Genomic DNA, 16,049 nt, shown 5'->3' on the forward strand with positions numbered 1-16,049 from the left:
CTTTAAGTTTATACATTGAATACTGTAAGTAAAAGAACCCTACGTGAATACTGGTAGAGACAAGTTGGGTGTGTAGCCATGTTTTTTGTCTATTGTTGTCATGAACTACGTCTATTGTTATATGAAAGGAAGGACCTCGTACATTGCTAAATTGATGTGGGAGCGGCAGGTTACAGTGGTCTAATTACGTAATAAGAGACGTCCTTTTATTTCATTTCCTTAACATTGCTGACAACTTTCATTGGCAGTACTACTTTGTACCCTTCTCCTTCTCTGCCAACATCGTGAGACAGAAAATTGACAGCAAACATGTTCCATTTGTGTTCACTTTCGAATGCATTCAGCTAGCGTTAGGTGGTAAGTAATATCATTAATTTTGTTGTTATGTGGTACAAGTGATGTACGATAAATGAAGTTTTAAAAGAGAAAAGTAGAAAACTAACATCGTTTCGTTATTGTAATATTAGAACCAAGTATGGAGGCATGATAAGCATTTGTTGAGAGTTATTAACGCACTCAGATACTTTAAATCAAACATGCTACGCAGTCGCTTTCTAACTTTTTAAAATTAATAATGGAAATAAGATAATATGAAAAAAAATAAATATCACCATTATAACGAGTATTTATATTACTAAAAAACTGAGCATTCAATTTAAAGGGGAAACAAATACGTTAATCTCTTTATGTATATAATATTATTTTCTTAAAATTAAATGTTTATGAAGAAATTTTTTTTCATTTTACATGTTTCTATTTGTGTCTGTTGTTTCTATAAGCATGATTACTATGATTACTCCAAGCGCTGTTTCGTGGCTAAGTTAGGTATTGTCCACAGTGACGACGCATGTGTTTGTGGAAAGAACCGTTTTAGCGACTACAAATTTGTCTTTAAATGGTAAATTGGTACTACATATCCACGATAGTAGTATCCTGAGAAAAGAGGTTTTAACGACTACAATTTAGTTACATATGATAGATTATCACTATATATGTGACATTGTAACTTCTTGGGAAGAAAGAACTCAACAGCCTACAAATTTACCTTGAAATAACGAAGCCTAACGTATTTTTTGCTGTAACTTCAGAAATGTATATATATAGTTTCTGCTTACTTAAAAGTAAATGAGTTAAAATGCAAAATGACAAAAAATACAAAATGGCAGCCTGAAAACATCACAAATAAGCCAACAATAATTTTTAAAAATACTCTCAAACAACAATTAATAGCCAAAATAATTTTTAAAAATAATTCAAAATCACTAGAAAGATATTTAAAATGATAATAATAAAATTTCCTTTAATTGTCCCATTTTTACAGTCTCTCAATAGTGCCTCTTCATTAGGGACATGGGGTTTGTACCCCATCCTACATAAGAGCGCGAGGTTTTATTCTACACTTGGAAGTAGATATCTTTAGAAGATGAAGATTTTATGTAAAAAAAAAGAACGTCAAACGCTGGTAATAAAAATATTATATAACTAATATCTAATTTAGAATTCAAGAAAAGTGAAAGAATCTAGCAATGCTTCAAGGTATTTTGGAGGTATTTCCATAGATGTTTCTGTTTCAAAATATACAGAAAATTCCTCCAATGGATTGTTAGTGGTAGGAATTAATGTTTTCATTTTTATAACCATTGTTATAAATACGTTTTGATGAATACGTTTTTCATTTATTTCACATGTCCAGGTGGTTAAGGCACTCGACTCGTAATCTAAGGGCCGCGGATTTGAATCACCGTGAAACCAAACATACTCGCCCTTTCAGCCGTGAGGGCATTACAATGTGACAGTCAATCCCACTTTTCGTTGATAAAAGAGTAGGCCAAGAGTTGGCGGTGGGTGGTGATGACTAGCTGCCTTCCCTCTAGTCTTGCACTGCTAAATTAAGAACGTCTAATGCAGATAGCCCTCTGTAGCTTTGCACGAAATTCAAACCAATCATTTCAAATGTTTTCATAAAAGTGTAATGAATTCATAAACTTTTTATTTTCTGCACTGGTCATTTATTTGTGCATAACGTATTATTAAACTTGTTTTGTTCAGTCGAGCTATATTGCTGTTTTAAAATAAATTATACTTGAATCCATTATTCGGAGAAATCATACATTAACATAATGTTAATGGTAAATGTTAAAATATATAATAGGCCTTAAAATAGGGCCTCCTTGATTACATACATCTTAGAGAAGAAAATTGGGCTATGTTAATTAAACATTGTTAAATAAATGAAAGGAAACATATTTTCAAATTCTTCTGGTTCTGTGTAATCTTTAAACACTACCATTTATTAAATGTAAGTGAAACTACAAATTAGCTGCTTCTAACTATTAAACAATTATTTTATGTAAGGTTGAGTGAACGAGATAAATATACGTAAATCCATTAAAACGACTATCTAAACTAATCAAAAATAAGAAAGTTTGTTAGTTTTTCAATTTCGCACAAAGCTACACGAGGGATATCTGCACTATTTGTCCATAATTTAGCAGCCTAAGATTAAAGGGAAGGCAGCTAGTCATCACCACCCACTGCCAACTCTTGGGCTACTCTTTTACCTGCGAATAGTGGGATTTACTGTCACTTATGATGCCTTCACGGCTGAAATGGCGAACATGTTTGGTGTGACGTGGATTCGAACCCACCACCCTCAGATTACGAGTCGAGCGTCCTAACCACCTGGCCATATCGGGTCGAAGATAAACTAAAATACGAAGATTTGATAAGAGAGTTTTTTAAGTCAATACTCAAAAATTACAATCTCAAGCTATTTCTTTAGAACTTCAAGAACCAAGAAGACAAATTTAAAGCATCAGAAGATACGATTTATAAGATTATAATTTTTAGTTGGATTACCAGTTTAAACCAACAGCTACTGATTATAATCATCGGTATTTTTTCCGTTGTTATGATGTTCATTAAATTATTTACTCGTACAATACTTTAGATGAAGAATTAAATACTTCATTTCCAGAGCAACAATGATTTATATTATCATCAGAATAAATTAATAAACCCGAGTTAATTGAAAAAAGAGGTTGAAAAGGGAGAAAAGCCCAAGCAATGTTTTAGGTAATAAAATAAAAAATTAGGAGAGAATATAAATTCAGGAAGAATAAAATCATTCGAGAAAACGTATTAGAAGAATTAATAAATTTACTTGAAGAGAGAAGAAGTCATATCATATTATGCATTGAAAAATTAAACGCTTTGAAAGATATATCTAACGCCTTTAAATAATCAGTGAAGGATTAATTCATCAACGAATTAGAGAATCTAACTTATAAGTTGATAGCAGGAAACAAAAGTAAAAATTCATATAGCCAAATCTTTGGTTTATTTGACACATTACTTGAAGAAGGACTGATAACAAGTTATGATTTCGAGTGTGTGTTTGTGTGGATATGTGTGCTTATAACAAAGCCACAACGGGCTATCTGCTGAGTCTACCGAGGAGAATCGAACCCCTAATTTTAGCGTTGTAAATCTATAGACTTACAGCTGTACTAGCGGGGAGAGAAAAAAAAAAGCGAGAGACTTGCAGCCTCTCAGTTAGCCACAAGGTGCTCGCACATAGTTATGATGTCGAAGAATATTATAAAAAAGTTAATATATAATATATTAGTTACATTAAAAAGTAAAAAAAAACTCCCTTTTGTTATACTTATTTTTTGATATTGTATTGTCCTTCCCACAATTTATCTGTTTAATTTGTGTTGTTTTTACTTTTTTTGGCTTCTATACCAATTGCAATTGGTAAAGCGAATGCAGCTTGTGCAGCTGATGGGTTGGGCGTCTTAGGATGTGAAAAAAATAATGGACAAAGTCAGTGACTCTTAATTTCCTAAAGGATATAGTTGTAAAACAATGGGAAGGGTCTACATTTAAATTAGTTGGTTGTTATTAAGCACGGGACTACACAAACCCGGTCCCTCCCCAAATGCATAGCGGTATGACTGCAGACTTATAACGCTAGGAACCAGGTTTAAATAGCCGTGATGGGCAGAGAATGGATAGCCCATTGTGTAGCTTTGTGCTTAATTAATAACAGCAACAAGAAACCCGCAGACACACCACGGGGGAACTTAAAAATTGGAAAGTATCATTTTGGATAATGAAGATATAGATAAAATAATAAAAAAGGCTTTAGATCTGTTTTTCCTATCGATCTATTATCTAAGAAGATAAAATTATTTGAAATGGTAATGCTTCATTGATCCGTGTTGACAACTGAATGAGCCAGGGTGAGAATACTTATATTCTTTAAAATTTCCATATACTTTTACCAAGGGCATGTCATAAGGGTTCTGCTTGAACGAACATACTGTTCAAATTTAGGAACTGAAATAATTGTCATGGTATCCCATAAAGTCCCGTAATTATATAGAAAAAAAGCTAGCAAGACCTAGCAAATGGTACCAGTATATTCTAGAATAAATCAGTTTAATAGCACTCCACAAATAATCTTTGATAAAAACAGTGTATAACACGACATATAAAGTTTTGCTGTTATGCAACTGCTCAAAAAGCGAAAAATTTGTCAGTGGAGCAGGAAATTCACATAAGAGCTCTTTGCGATGCTGGTTGGACTCTCTGACAAATTGTTGCAGATTTGAAATGGTCCTAAAACACTGTTCAGTATACACCCTAGTTCATGAGACCGAGGTAAATAAATTTGAAAATTGGAAAAGAAGATACAGAACACATAAACTCAATGATACTGATGTTAAGTATCTTCGTTTATGCAGCTTTCGGGACAAAAGGAAGACTTCAACTGATCTCAATCAGGAGATAAACGACTATGTACCAAACGACAGAAACATGTACTGGTATATAGTATTAATAAAACTAAAAATGGATAGAATATATGGTTGTGTAGCAGTTGCAAACCTTTCATTTGATCTCCAAGTATTGTTAAGAGACTAAAATTTGCTAAAAAGTACAAAATCTAGACTGTTTATGCCTGAAAAAGGGTGTAATGAACGAGTGAATCTAAGTTTGAAATATGTAGTTCAAAAAGTTTGTAAGTTAAGTGGAAGTAAGGTAAAAAATATATACTTCAATGCATAGAACCTGCAATGAAGTACTGGGGAGGCAGTGTGATGGATTGAGCATGTTTTTATATTCTGCTGAGAAAAAGTAGATACTTGCAAAAGAGACGGACTAATGAACAAGTGCAAGTACCATCATGATATACTCATTGGCTTGCATATTATTGGTAAAGGATTCTACTAACAAGAAAATAATGACCACAAACACTCATTTAACATATGCATAAATTCGTTAACTAATAGATAAGATTTCGGAATCATTAAAACGATGTAGTGGGTCACGCACAGTTCCTGTCTCATTCTAGTTGAGCAGATCTGAGATTTCATTGATGAAAAATTTGACAAATCAAAAGACTTCCAAAGACACGTTATGAAAGCGTATTTCAGACATTTGAAGTAAAAATTCAAAGGACAAGTTGATTAAATATGTGACAACGATACCCGAAAGACTGTCTGCAGTTATCAAAACAAAAGCGTTATACACAAAATATTAACTGTTTGCACTTCCACTGAGACTTCCACTGAGTTTCTGTTTTACTAAATATGGAGATCAATAAAATGTTGATTGTTTTAGCTGTGATTTACTTTCCATTGTTCTTTGACAGTAGCCTAAATTCTAATTTTGTTCTAACACTTACTATATACAATGCAAATTACTATATATCAATACCTCACAAACTCCAAGTGAACAGATTTTGGTATCTTATGATGATTAAAAGCTGTTGTTTGTGAGGGTTAAATTGATAAGTTAGTATTAATACTTACACACTACGAAACTTTTACCAAAAGGCGGATTCAAAGGAAAAGTAATAGTGAAATACAATTATGGATACAATTGAACAATATATTGGATCCTTTAATGATTTTAGACAAATTAGTTCAATTAATCATGGGAGGTATGTTTTCTCTAGAAACGGAAGTAACGGTTTATACTTATGTGTTTAATAGAAAGATAATGTGAAACCAATTGGAGTGGTGTAAGAGTTTTTAAAAGTAATGTTTAAGATGTATCAAGTTGCTCTTACATCATAAACACTACAAGAGACGATATTAGAATCATTTACGTTGTACTCCAGTTTCTAGATAAGTAAAATAATCGTAACCAATATAATGATTTTTAATAATCAAGAACGTGAGTTGAACTAGCCATAGATGTTAGAGCCATCTAGTGTTCGTAAGACAACTTATACATTAAGCTTCCATATAATAATAATTGCAATATTTTAAAATAAATAGATAGGCATAAGTGTCAAAGGAGAAAGGTTAAATACTGTATTAATATAAATAAAACTTTAATCACTTCTCTATTATTCTTATCGCAACCGACCTAAAGAGCTTTGATATTGGGCGAAAGGGCTCGTCGCCATTGGATATAGTTCATGGACTGTAATACACATATGACGATACATTATTTTTTACGTTCAGTTAGTTTTTCTAATAGTCACACCTAATTAGAAACGTATGAAAGATTTTTGGTTAGAGGGTCAGTTCATGCAAACTGGCAGATCTTGACTATATGGATAAAAATTATATGCTCTTAATATTATTTATATAGTGATAAATTCGCCGCTTTGAGAAATTATACCATATAAAACCAAGCTTCGATACATATGGGACATAACACAGATAGTAAAGTTGGTAGCTTTTCGCTTAACGTCAAACAAGCAAAACCGTAAAATCCAATATCCTAGACAAAACTATTCTAACTAAAGTAAAATTAATACTTAAAGAGAAGGGTAAACTGTGAGAAATGGCAACAGGATTTATTGAGAAAAGTAGGCTTTTACCTGCAAGGGATATATCACTTAACAATAACTTTCAAGAAGTTAACAAGAGTAGTATTAGGACTTACAGTAATAGGTTTAATTGCAATCAGTTTATTCTATAAAACAACAGATTTCACCCTTTGTTTGTTCATATGGAGAATTATTGGACTCAGAGGAAGAGAAAAACAGAGATGTCAGAGAAGGATGCAGATGATAATGAGGTTATAATTACAGGTGATTCCTTGACAAAAGTTGTGAATATGATAGACTGCAGGGTAAATAAGGAGAAAAGCATTATATTATGATACCCAGGGGCGCAGGAGGAGGATATAACTGACAGAGTAAGAGACATGGTAAAAGGTATTAGCAGAAATGCAGTTTTTGTGGTACACACTGGAGCTAATGATGTATGGGAAGATAAATCAGAGAAGCTAATAAGCAAGTATAGCAAGTTGATAGAGTGATCGAAAGAAAAATCCCATAAATTAATTGTGTCAGGGACACTGCCGGCAATTAATGGTTGGGATGAAATTGTAAGTAGTTCATAAGAACTAAATGCTAGGCTTAGGTCAGTATGTTAAGATTAGTAGATTGACTTAATAGGACTTGGAGATCACTTCGACAGGAAAAGGGAACCCTTTTTAATGGATGGTTTACATTTAAGTAGAGTAAGCGCTATTAATTGAGCTATAAGGGAAGTTTTCAATTAGAACTACTGAGTGGTGACGGCTAGAATAAATTAGATGGAAAAACAATACAATATAGAGAACAGTTTAGCATAGGAAATAGTTCTAAGATAGAAATGACTGTTACTTTTGTAATGCTAGAAGTATAAGAAATAAAACAGAATACCTTTTGGCACTGGTAGGAATGGCGGGTTTCGATATAATGGGAATAACTGAAACACGCTTAAATTTAGATGATTTTGATAACAGAAATTTCTTTGAAATACAGGATTATAGTCTATTCAATAGGAATAAAATAGAAAAAGAAGAGGAGGAGTTTTTTTTATGTAGAATGTGAGTTGCATCCTATTGAAATTCATTATATTAAAGATTTGTGTAATTGTTTAGGTGAGATCGAGTAAGACATTTAATAATTAACTCCTGGTGGGAGTTTTTACAAATAGTGCTATTTTATTTTTATGGTTTTCAATAAAGTACGTAACAAATTTTTATCTAAATTTTAGTATTTTATTTTCTAGCAAGGAGGTTGAATTTGTTTGTGTTTCTATTAGCGAGTATAAAGGGAAAAAGCTTTTAATGGGAGTTTTTACAGACAATCAGATAATAATGATGAAATTAGGAAACTTTACAGTAAGATTAAGGTTTCACCTGTTAATGAAGTCTAAATTACGTGTGATTTTAACTCAGGCATAAAGATTGATAAACGATATAATCTATATGAGAGGGAGAAATATTTTTGGAAATTGTTCAAAATGGCTTTTTTTTCACCAATTGGTCAAGGAATCTGATAGAAACAATGCTGTTTTAGATTTAATGTTGATTTCTAACTTAGAAATGTTTCTTAAGGTAGAAATTGAGGAACATCTAGATGAAAGTGACCATTGCTCTATTAAACCACAGTTACGCAGCCCAGAACGCAAACTATCGTGCTGCGCCCAATCCCACTTTTGTCAAAACGTTTGCATCTTACTCCATGTATTATTATGTGAAAGACAAAGATAATTAAGTTTTCTCTTTGTACCCCGTTACTAATCTCTCTAACTCTTTAAAAATCTATTATGTACAGTGAGTTAAAATCTTCAATACGAGTGTAATACTCATCTTGTAGCAAGATAGAAGTATCTTTATCACTGCATGCTTCACTGTAATACCCTTGTCTTTGCATAGAACCAAAGGCGTTAAAATATATGTAAAGCGCTTTTAGTTGTGAGTTAATTAACACGGTGAACCTGTATTTAAAGAACATGCAACATTAATCCTGTAGTTTTATTCTTCTAAACAATTTATTCAGCAGATAGGCTATTTAAGATATTAAAAGTCCAATTTATTATTACATCCACAAAGTATTGATAAATAATGAATCAAGTGACAAATTTGGCTTTACATTTATACCTGGCTACAGTCACTGTAGTTTCTTAAATAGAAAAACACGTTTGCTCACATGTGTCTGTTCTGCTCGATATGAATATAGGTAATGAAAGCAGAGCTACGTGTGTAAGTACTATAATAGACAGTAGTCGAACTTTTTGTTAGGCAAGTTTACCCCCTTCCAAAAAAAAACCTCAAAGTTTTATGGTAATTTCTGGTAGATAGCTCTTCCTCTAAGTCACACTATAATGTTTCTTTCTTCCTATAAAATGAAGGACACCTGACTAAACTTGGTGGCAGTTAATAATTAAGAAGCCTCAGACATTTCAGTAGTCTGAGAGAGAAATAATCTCAATGAATCGTACTTTAGCGTTCTAATGGCTGAGTATGGTGACCAATCCGACAAATGAGTTTGATTGGTCCGAGCCAAGGTTACACAATCTCCTTCTTTATTCTTCCTGTATAGTTGCACATCTATCTGTTTATATCTCAATTTCATTTCTATATACGCATCAATTTGTATATCTCTAATGACTGATACGTATATCTCTGTTTACTTATACATCTAACTGGATACCAGCTTACCTTTTACCTGTCAGTATGTTTATAAACTGAACTAAATAGCCGTTTCTTTATCAGTCAACCACGAAACGACTTCCTTTATATATTGTTTATTTCTATATGCATGTGTCGATTTTATGTTAATAGTTAATACATCTCGCTATCTGTCTCTATATATTTCTCTGCATCTGGTTGTGTATATGTAGATGCTTATAAATATATTTGTACACTTTCTTATATTTCTAATTGATTTTTTATGACATTCCTTTCCGGGTGGATTAACAATGAGTCAGAGGGCTTATAACACTAAAGACCGGGTTTCAGTATCCATGGTGGGAAGGGCACGCATTGCCCATTGTGTCGCTTTGTGCCAAACTATCTATTTATGCCTGTATCACATTACACATATTTACACATCTATCTTTACATATTATATCCATTATTTACCTTTTGTCTCTTCGCTTCTCTAAACGAATTGGTCATTTTCTATGTATCAGTTTATTTATCTATTTGTTTATCTGCTTTATATGCCTTTCATAGATTTTTCATTTAACCAGATTTTACTGTTTGTTTGTTAATCTGTATGTCACGCTTTTGGATTTTATAATCAGGCTAGCTGTGTACATTTACATACTTTTACGTATCTAAGTTTTTTTTTTTTACTTATTTGTCCCTCTCTCGCTGTGCATGTTTCAATACTTGTTCTAATTTACTATCTAGTTGTTTAATTACACGTCTGTCTCTCGAAACAGTTTTTTTTTTATCTGTTTAGCTGTTTCTTGATGACGAGAAACCCACTTGAAATAAAAAATGTATCTCAGAACGGCTGGTATGAGTATAACATTTTCACTAATAAAGCAGAGAACAAGGTTTCGACTTTCCTAGGTCATCTTCAGGCTAATCAGGTTGATCCAGTCCCAGCAATAAAGCAGTTTTTAATGTCGACAAAGAACCATAATTCAATATCGGTTATTGAGAGCTAGTCACCATGTGCTAATAAAAATAAGTAAATAATAGTTGTAAGAACTATAATTCAATTTTGTTAGTTGTGAGTTGGTCACTATAGACCAGGAGACATAATTTTATATCATTTTTTGCGAATTTGATCATTATTGGCCAAGAACCATAAATCAGTATCGATTGTTTTAAATTGACCATCATGGAACAGGTATCACAAGTCATTTTAAACTGGTACCATTTTAAACCAGGAACAGTAATTCAATATTATCTGTTGTTAGCTGAACGCATATTCCAAGAATTATAATTCCTATCAGGTTGTGTAAGGTGGTCACCATGTACAAAGAAAAACTATTCAACAACGGTAGTTGTGAGCTAAACAACGTGGAGCAGGAACTGCAATTCATTGTCAGTTATTGTGAGTTGGTCGCCATGCTACCAGGAAACATAATCGAATATCAGCTGTTCTGAGTTGGTCTCCATGTACTGAGTACCATAATTCAGTGTCAGTCTAAAATAACGTTAAACTGTCCAGTTAATTTTTCTCATTAACTTGCAAATAGTAGACAATAATTTTACTGTACCATCATCAAATATCTTTTTATAAAGTTTTTATGTCGTAGAATCATTTTATTTCATGAAGTCAAAGAAGCATTTTGTTCAACGATGCCACAATTACAGAAATTAATAAAGTTAATTCGGCTTTTAAATTTACATCTTACAGTCAAAATTGTTATCATAATTAAAGTACTCATTTGCCTTCAGAAGGTAGATTCGTTTTCCCCTTGGCATGCAGTTATATTTGCATTTTAAATATTTCATCAGAGCTACAGAAATCTATTCGTCCAAGATACCTAAAATAATTATTTGTCTTGTGCAGTTTATATAGAAGTCTCTGCTCCTGTAAAGTTTCATGGCAGTCACTGAAGCTGACCTTCTCATAAAGCCATTATTTCAAATAAGTTGATCACTTGTCACTTGAGCTTAAGATTTAGAGACAAAAGCTTTCTTCTCAAATATTGAATCTTCTAAACGTGTAATAGTATGTTGTCTTTCAAAGCTTATGTCGTAGTTCAAGAATTAAGTTTCCCAAGACGTTATTATTTCAAGCATATTGTTCGTATCTAAATTTTTAGTTTCTGAAACAGTTCTTCCCAGGAAGCTACTGTCATAACGTATAACATTTGCTTCACACGAGGTTTCTATTCTAGATATTTAGTAGTAATTCTCCCTTTAAAGATGGCCCGGCATGGCCAAGCGTGTTAAGGCGTGCGACTCGTAATCTGAGGGTCGCGGGGTCGCATCCTCGTCGCGCCAAACATGCTCACCCTTTCAATTGTGGGGGCGTAATAATATGACGGTCAATCCCACTATTCGTTGGTAAAAGAGTAGCCCAAGAGTTGGTGGTGGGTGGTGATGACTAGCTGCCTTCCCTCTGGTCTTACACTGCTAAAATAGGGACCGCTAGCACAGATAGCCCTCGAGTAGCTTTGTGCCAAATTCAAAAACAAACAAACAAACCTTTTTAAGACTGGTTTGCATTCGTCAACATTGATATTCACAGGAAGTTTCTATTCTAAAAATGTCAGCCATTTGTCATTTGAAGCTTAATTTCTATTTCCAAGGAGTTTCTATTCTTGATATGTCGTAATAATGTATTATAAAAAACTAAACTTGTAGACGCTAAAACCGTTCTTGCCAAGAAATTGCTACACTAGTTATGTAAGTCATTTGTTGTTTTAAACTAAATTAGAAGTTTCTAAAGTTATTTTCCTTGATACATGGAAACAATTTGTCATTTGAAGTTAAACATATACTTACTTAAACCGTTATTTCGTGAAGTTAGTAGTGTATGTATATCGGATATCTGTCATACTTATGGGTATAAAAATTCAAAAAATGCAAAGTGTTAACAAATATAAAAAATACCTAAAACACTAAAAAATCGGCGAAAACAATTAAAAAGTATCACAAAATAATAAAAACTAATAACAGTTGTCATAACTGCTAAAAACAACGAAAATGACAAAACTGCTTCTCCATTAAAAACATGGTATTTATGTGTGTGTGTGTGTTTTCTTATAGCAAAGTCACATTCGGCTATCTACTGCGTCCCACCATAAAGTACTAGCGTGACTAGATATCGAGAAGCATAATATCTTGAAAAGAGAAGTTTTAACGACTACAATTTAGTTACATGTGACAGATTATCAGTATATATGTGACGTAGTAATTTCTTTGGAATAATTTAACAAACTATAAATTTACCTTCAAATGATGAAGCCTAAAATGATGCTAGTAAGTTTGGTTGTTTTGAATTTCGCGCAAAGCTACACGAGGGCTATCTGCGCTAGCCGTCCCTAATTTAGCAGTGTAAGACTAGAGGGAAGGCAGCTAGTCATTACCGCCAACTCTTGGGCTACTCTTTTACCAACGAATAGTGGGATTGACCGTCACTTTCTAACGCCACTACGGCTGAAAGGGCGAGCATGTTTTGTGTGACGGGGATTCGAACGCGCGACCCTCAGATTTCGAGTCGAATGCTTTAATCATCTGGCCATGCAGGCCTTGTAATTTAGTAGTATATATATGTAGTTTCAGCCAACTTATAAGTAAATGAATTCAAAAAATGCAAAATGATAGAAAACATCCACAAGTAGCACAAAACATCACAAATTAGCTAATACAATTAACAAAATACCCGAAAATAATTTGAAACAGCAAATAATAGCCAAAACATTTTAAATAACTCTAAATCACTAAACAGATATTTAAAATGACAATAATCAAATTTCCTTTCATTGCTTCGTTTTACATATCTTTCAATCTTGACTCCTCATTACGTTTATACCGTATTTAAGGGCCCGAGGCTTTTGTTCTCCACTTCAAATTTGGCATTATTTGAAATACTATCATGCTTAGAAGATGATGATTTTATATTAAAACTAGTTTGAAATACTCGTAATAAAAAATATTATATACTCTTCAAAACAAGAAACGCAAAAGGGATATTTTTTTTTATTTTAAAGAGAAATATATGTAATAACGTTACAAGCTCAGAGTATGTGATGTTACACGTGTTAAGGCACTGATTGTCAGACCAAAATGACAATAAAAGTTGTGCACTTTGAAAACGGAGGAAAACATCGGATTTTTCGCCAAAACGCATGCGTGTCCAATAAATTTGTTTGAGAGATCTGCATGTTCTGCAAGTGCAACATGTGCAAAATCCCTATAAAAAGTGACGGGTTCTCGGTTTCCATAGCACAGTGCTAAGCCACCGACACGCAATACAGTTACGCCAAGACTGACTGAAGCACAATGCAACAACGCCATTGGTCGCTTGGAAGCAGGCGAATCTCGATCAGATGTTGCCAGAGCTGTGAATGTCCACCCAGGCACCATCACAAGGCTATGGAATCGTCACCAACAACATGGATCAACTCGTGACCGTCCACGATCTGGCAGACCTCGTGTAACCATGCCCGCACAAGATCGCTACATCCGGTTACGTCACCTTCGGGATAGGACCACCACTGCGACGTCTACTGCCTCAACCATACCAGGGATGCGTAGGATTTCCGATCAGACCGTACGCAACCGTCTACGAGATGCAGGAATCCGACCTCGACGTCCAGTCAGAGGCGTCATCCTCACCCAGCAACATCGTCAAGCACGGCTGCAGTGGACTCGGGCACATCGGGTATGGCCTCATCGACGATGGAGGCATGTTTGGTTCAGCGATGAATCACGTTTTAGCTTCGTAGGCAGGATGGAAGGACCCGTGTTCACCGTCGCCGAGGTGAACGTTTTGCAGCAAACTGTGTGCAGGATGTTGACAGATTTGGTGGTGGCAGCGTCATGATGTGGGCTGTCATCGCCTACAATGCCAGAACAGACCTTTTGCACATTCGAGGGAATCTTACGGCTCAACGATACGTCGACGAGATTCTTAGGCCCCATGTGTAACCTGTCATGGTGAACGTCAACGACGTTTTTCAACATGACAACGCCCGTCCTCACACAGCCCGACTCACCACTGTCTTCTTGAGACACCACAACATCAACGTTCTTTCCTGGCCCTCCAGATCACCAGATTTAAACCCCATCGAACATCTTTGGGACGAGCTGGACCGACGTCTGCGACGGCGACAACCTCAACCGCAGACTCTACCTCAGCTTGCAGCAGTTTTGCAGGCTGAGTGAACAGCCATTCCACAGGATGTGATTCGTCATCTCATCGCTTCCATGCGCAGGAGATGCCAAGCAGTTATTGATGCTCACGGGGGGGGGGCATACTCGTTATTGACGTTGAGTGACGTTAAACTTCACCTAGTGAGCGTGGACTTCGCCTTTACAGACTTTGAATGTTCAGCAGTGAATGTGCAAAGTTTCACACATGTCATACAGAACTACTTGGAATAAACTTGTTAACAATTTGTCTCGTATTTTGCCTTTTGCGTTTCTTTTTTTGAAGAGTATATAATTAATACCTAATTGGGAATTCAGGAATAGTGTATCCAGCATTGTTTCAAGATTTTTTTTAGATATTTTTACAGACGTTTCTGTTTCAAAATATACAGGAGACTCCTCGAATGGATTGTTAGTGTTGTGAATTAACTCACTCTTCATTTTTATAACCCTTAAGAAAAATACGTTTTACGAACGTGTTTTTCATTTATTCAAAAGAATCTATTTCTCTTTCCCCAATTTTTAATTTGAAAAACAAACATAACTTTCATGTTTCAAATCCTACAGGAATTTTCAAATAACTCTTCTTTGGACACCATACCCATATAAATGAAATCAAAATTAATCGTTTTATCAGTAAAAATGTTATTATTCACTGAAAGTTCAGCGATGTAGAACGTAAACTTTCTTCGTACATTATCTACATAAGGTTTAGTAGCAGTAGCATTTTCTACAGAAGGATCACTGACATTTGTAATTATATTATTTTTCACGTCGTTTCCTATCAATTAATTATTTTTCAAATATTGTATTTTTGTTGTTGTTTCAGTGTTAAAGGCATTTATACATAAATTAGTATTATCAGCTGTCTCTTCCGAATTTCTTTCTAATTCACCTGTATTAATTTCTAATATTTATTAAGATCTTCGTTTTAGCATTTTTTCCTAATATCAATCTTTTCGTAGCATATAAAGCGTTTTTATTTCTACTGAGAATATTATTTAGAGATTTGTCATCGCCCCTCGCTAGTACAGCGGTAAGTCTACAGATTCACAACGCTAAAATCAGGGGTTCGATACCTCTCCGTGGGCTCAGCAGATAGCCCGATGTGGCTTTGCAAAAAAACACACACACAGATTTCAGATTACCTCGAACATGTTCCTTCATTAACAATGAAATAATAATAGTATCAATGATATCAGTTCCCACTTTCATGTTCTCAATTGTTTATTTTTAATATCATAATTGCCATCATTAGTTATTAAAAACCATTTTAAGGTGAATCTACAATAGCATGAGATGCTTCTTTATGTATATATTACCACATGGAAATCAAAACTTCATTTACTATTGTTAAAAGGTTTCCATATCCAAACATTTCATTAAAAAACTCATAATTCCTATATTATCAAATATCCTCTTCCGTAATTTATATAACTTACTAAACACCCAGTTTGCGTTTTGAT

At 34.0% G+C, this 16,049-nt stretch overlaps 1 protein-coding gene across 2 annotated transcripts in view; it reads left to right on the plus strand.

The window, feature by feature from the left end:
- Window positions 1-222: 222 nt before the first annotated feature.
- LOC143253134 (uncharacterized) overlaps window positions 223-16,049 on the plus strand; it is a 331,617-nt gene continuing 315,790 nt past the window's right edge. Inside the window, exon 1 of one of the 2 annotated variants that reach the window (XM_076506466.1) lies at window positions 223-357. The gene's annotated coding sequence lies outside the window, so the exon portion shown is untranslated. The remainder of the gene's footprint in view (window positions 358-16,049) is intronic. The other variant, XM_076506465.1, reaches the window with a different exon arrangement.

This window comes from Tachypleus tridentatus, chromosome 6 (genome assembly GCF_004210375.1).
Source record: "Tachypleus tridentatus isolate NWPU-2018 chromosome 6, ASM421037v1, whole genome shotgun sequence".
NCBI lineage: Eukaryota > Metazoa > Arthropoda > Merostomata > Xiphosura > Limulidae > Tachypleus > Tachypleus tridentatus.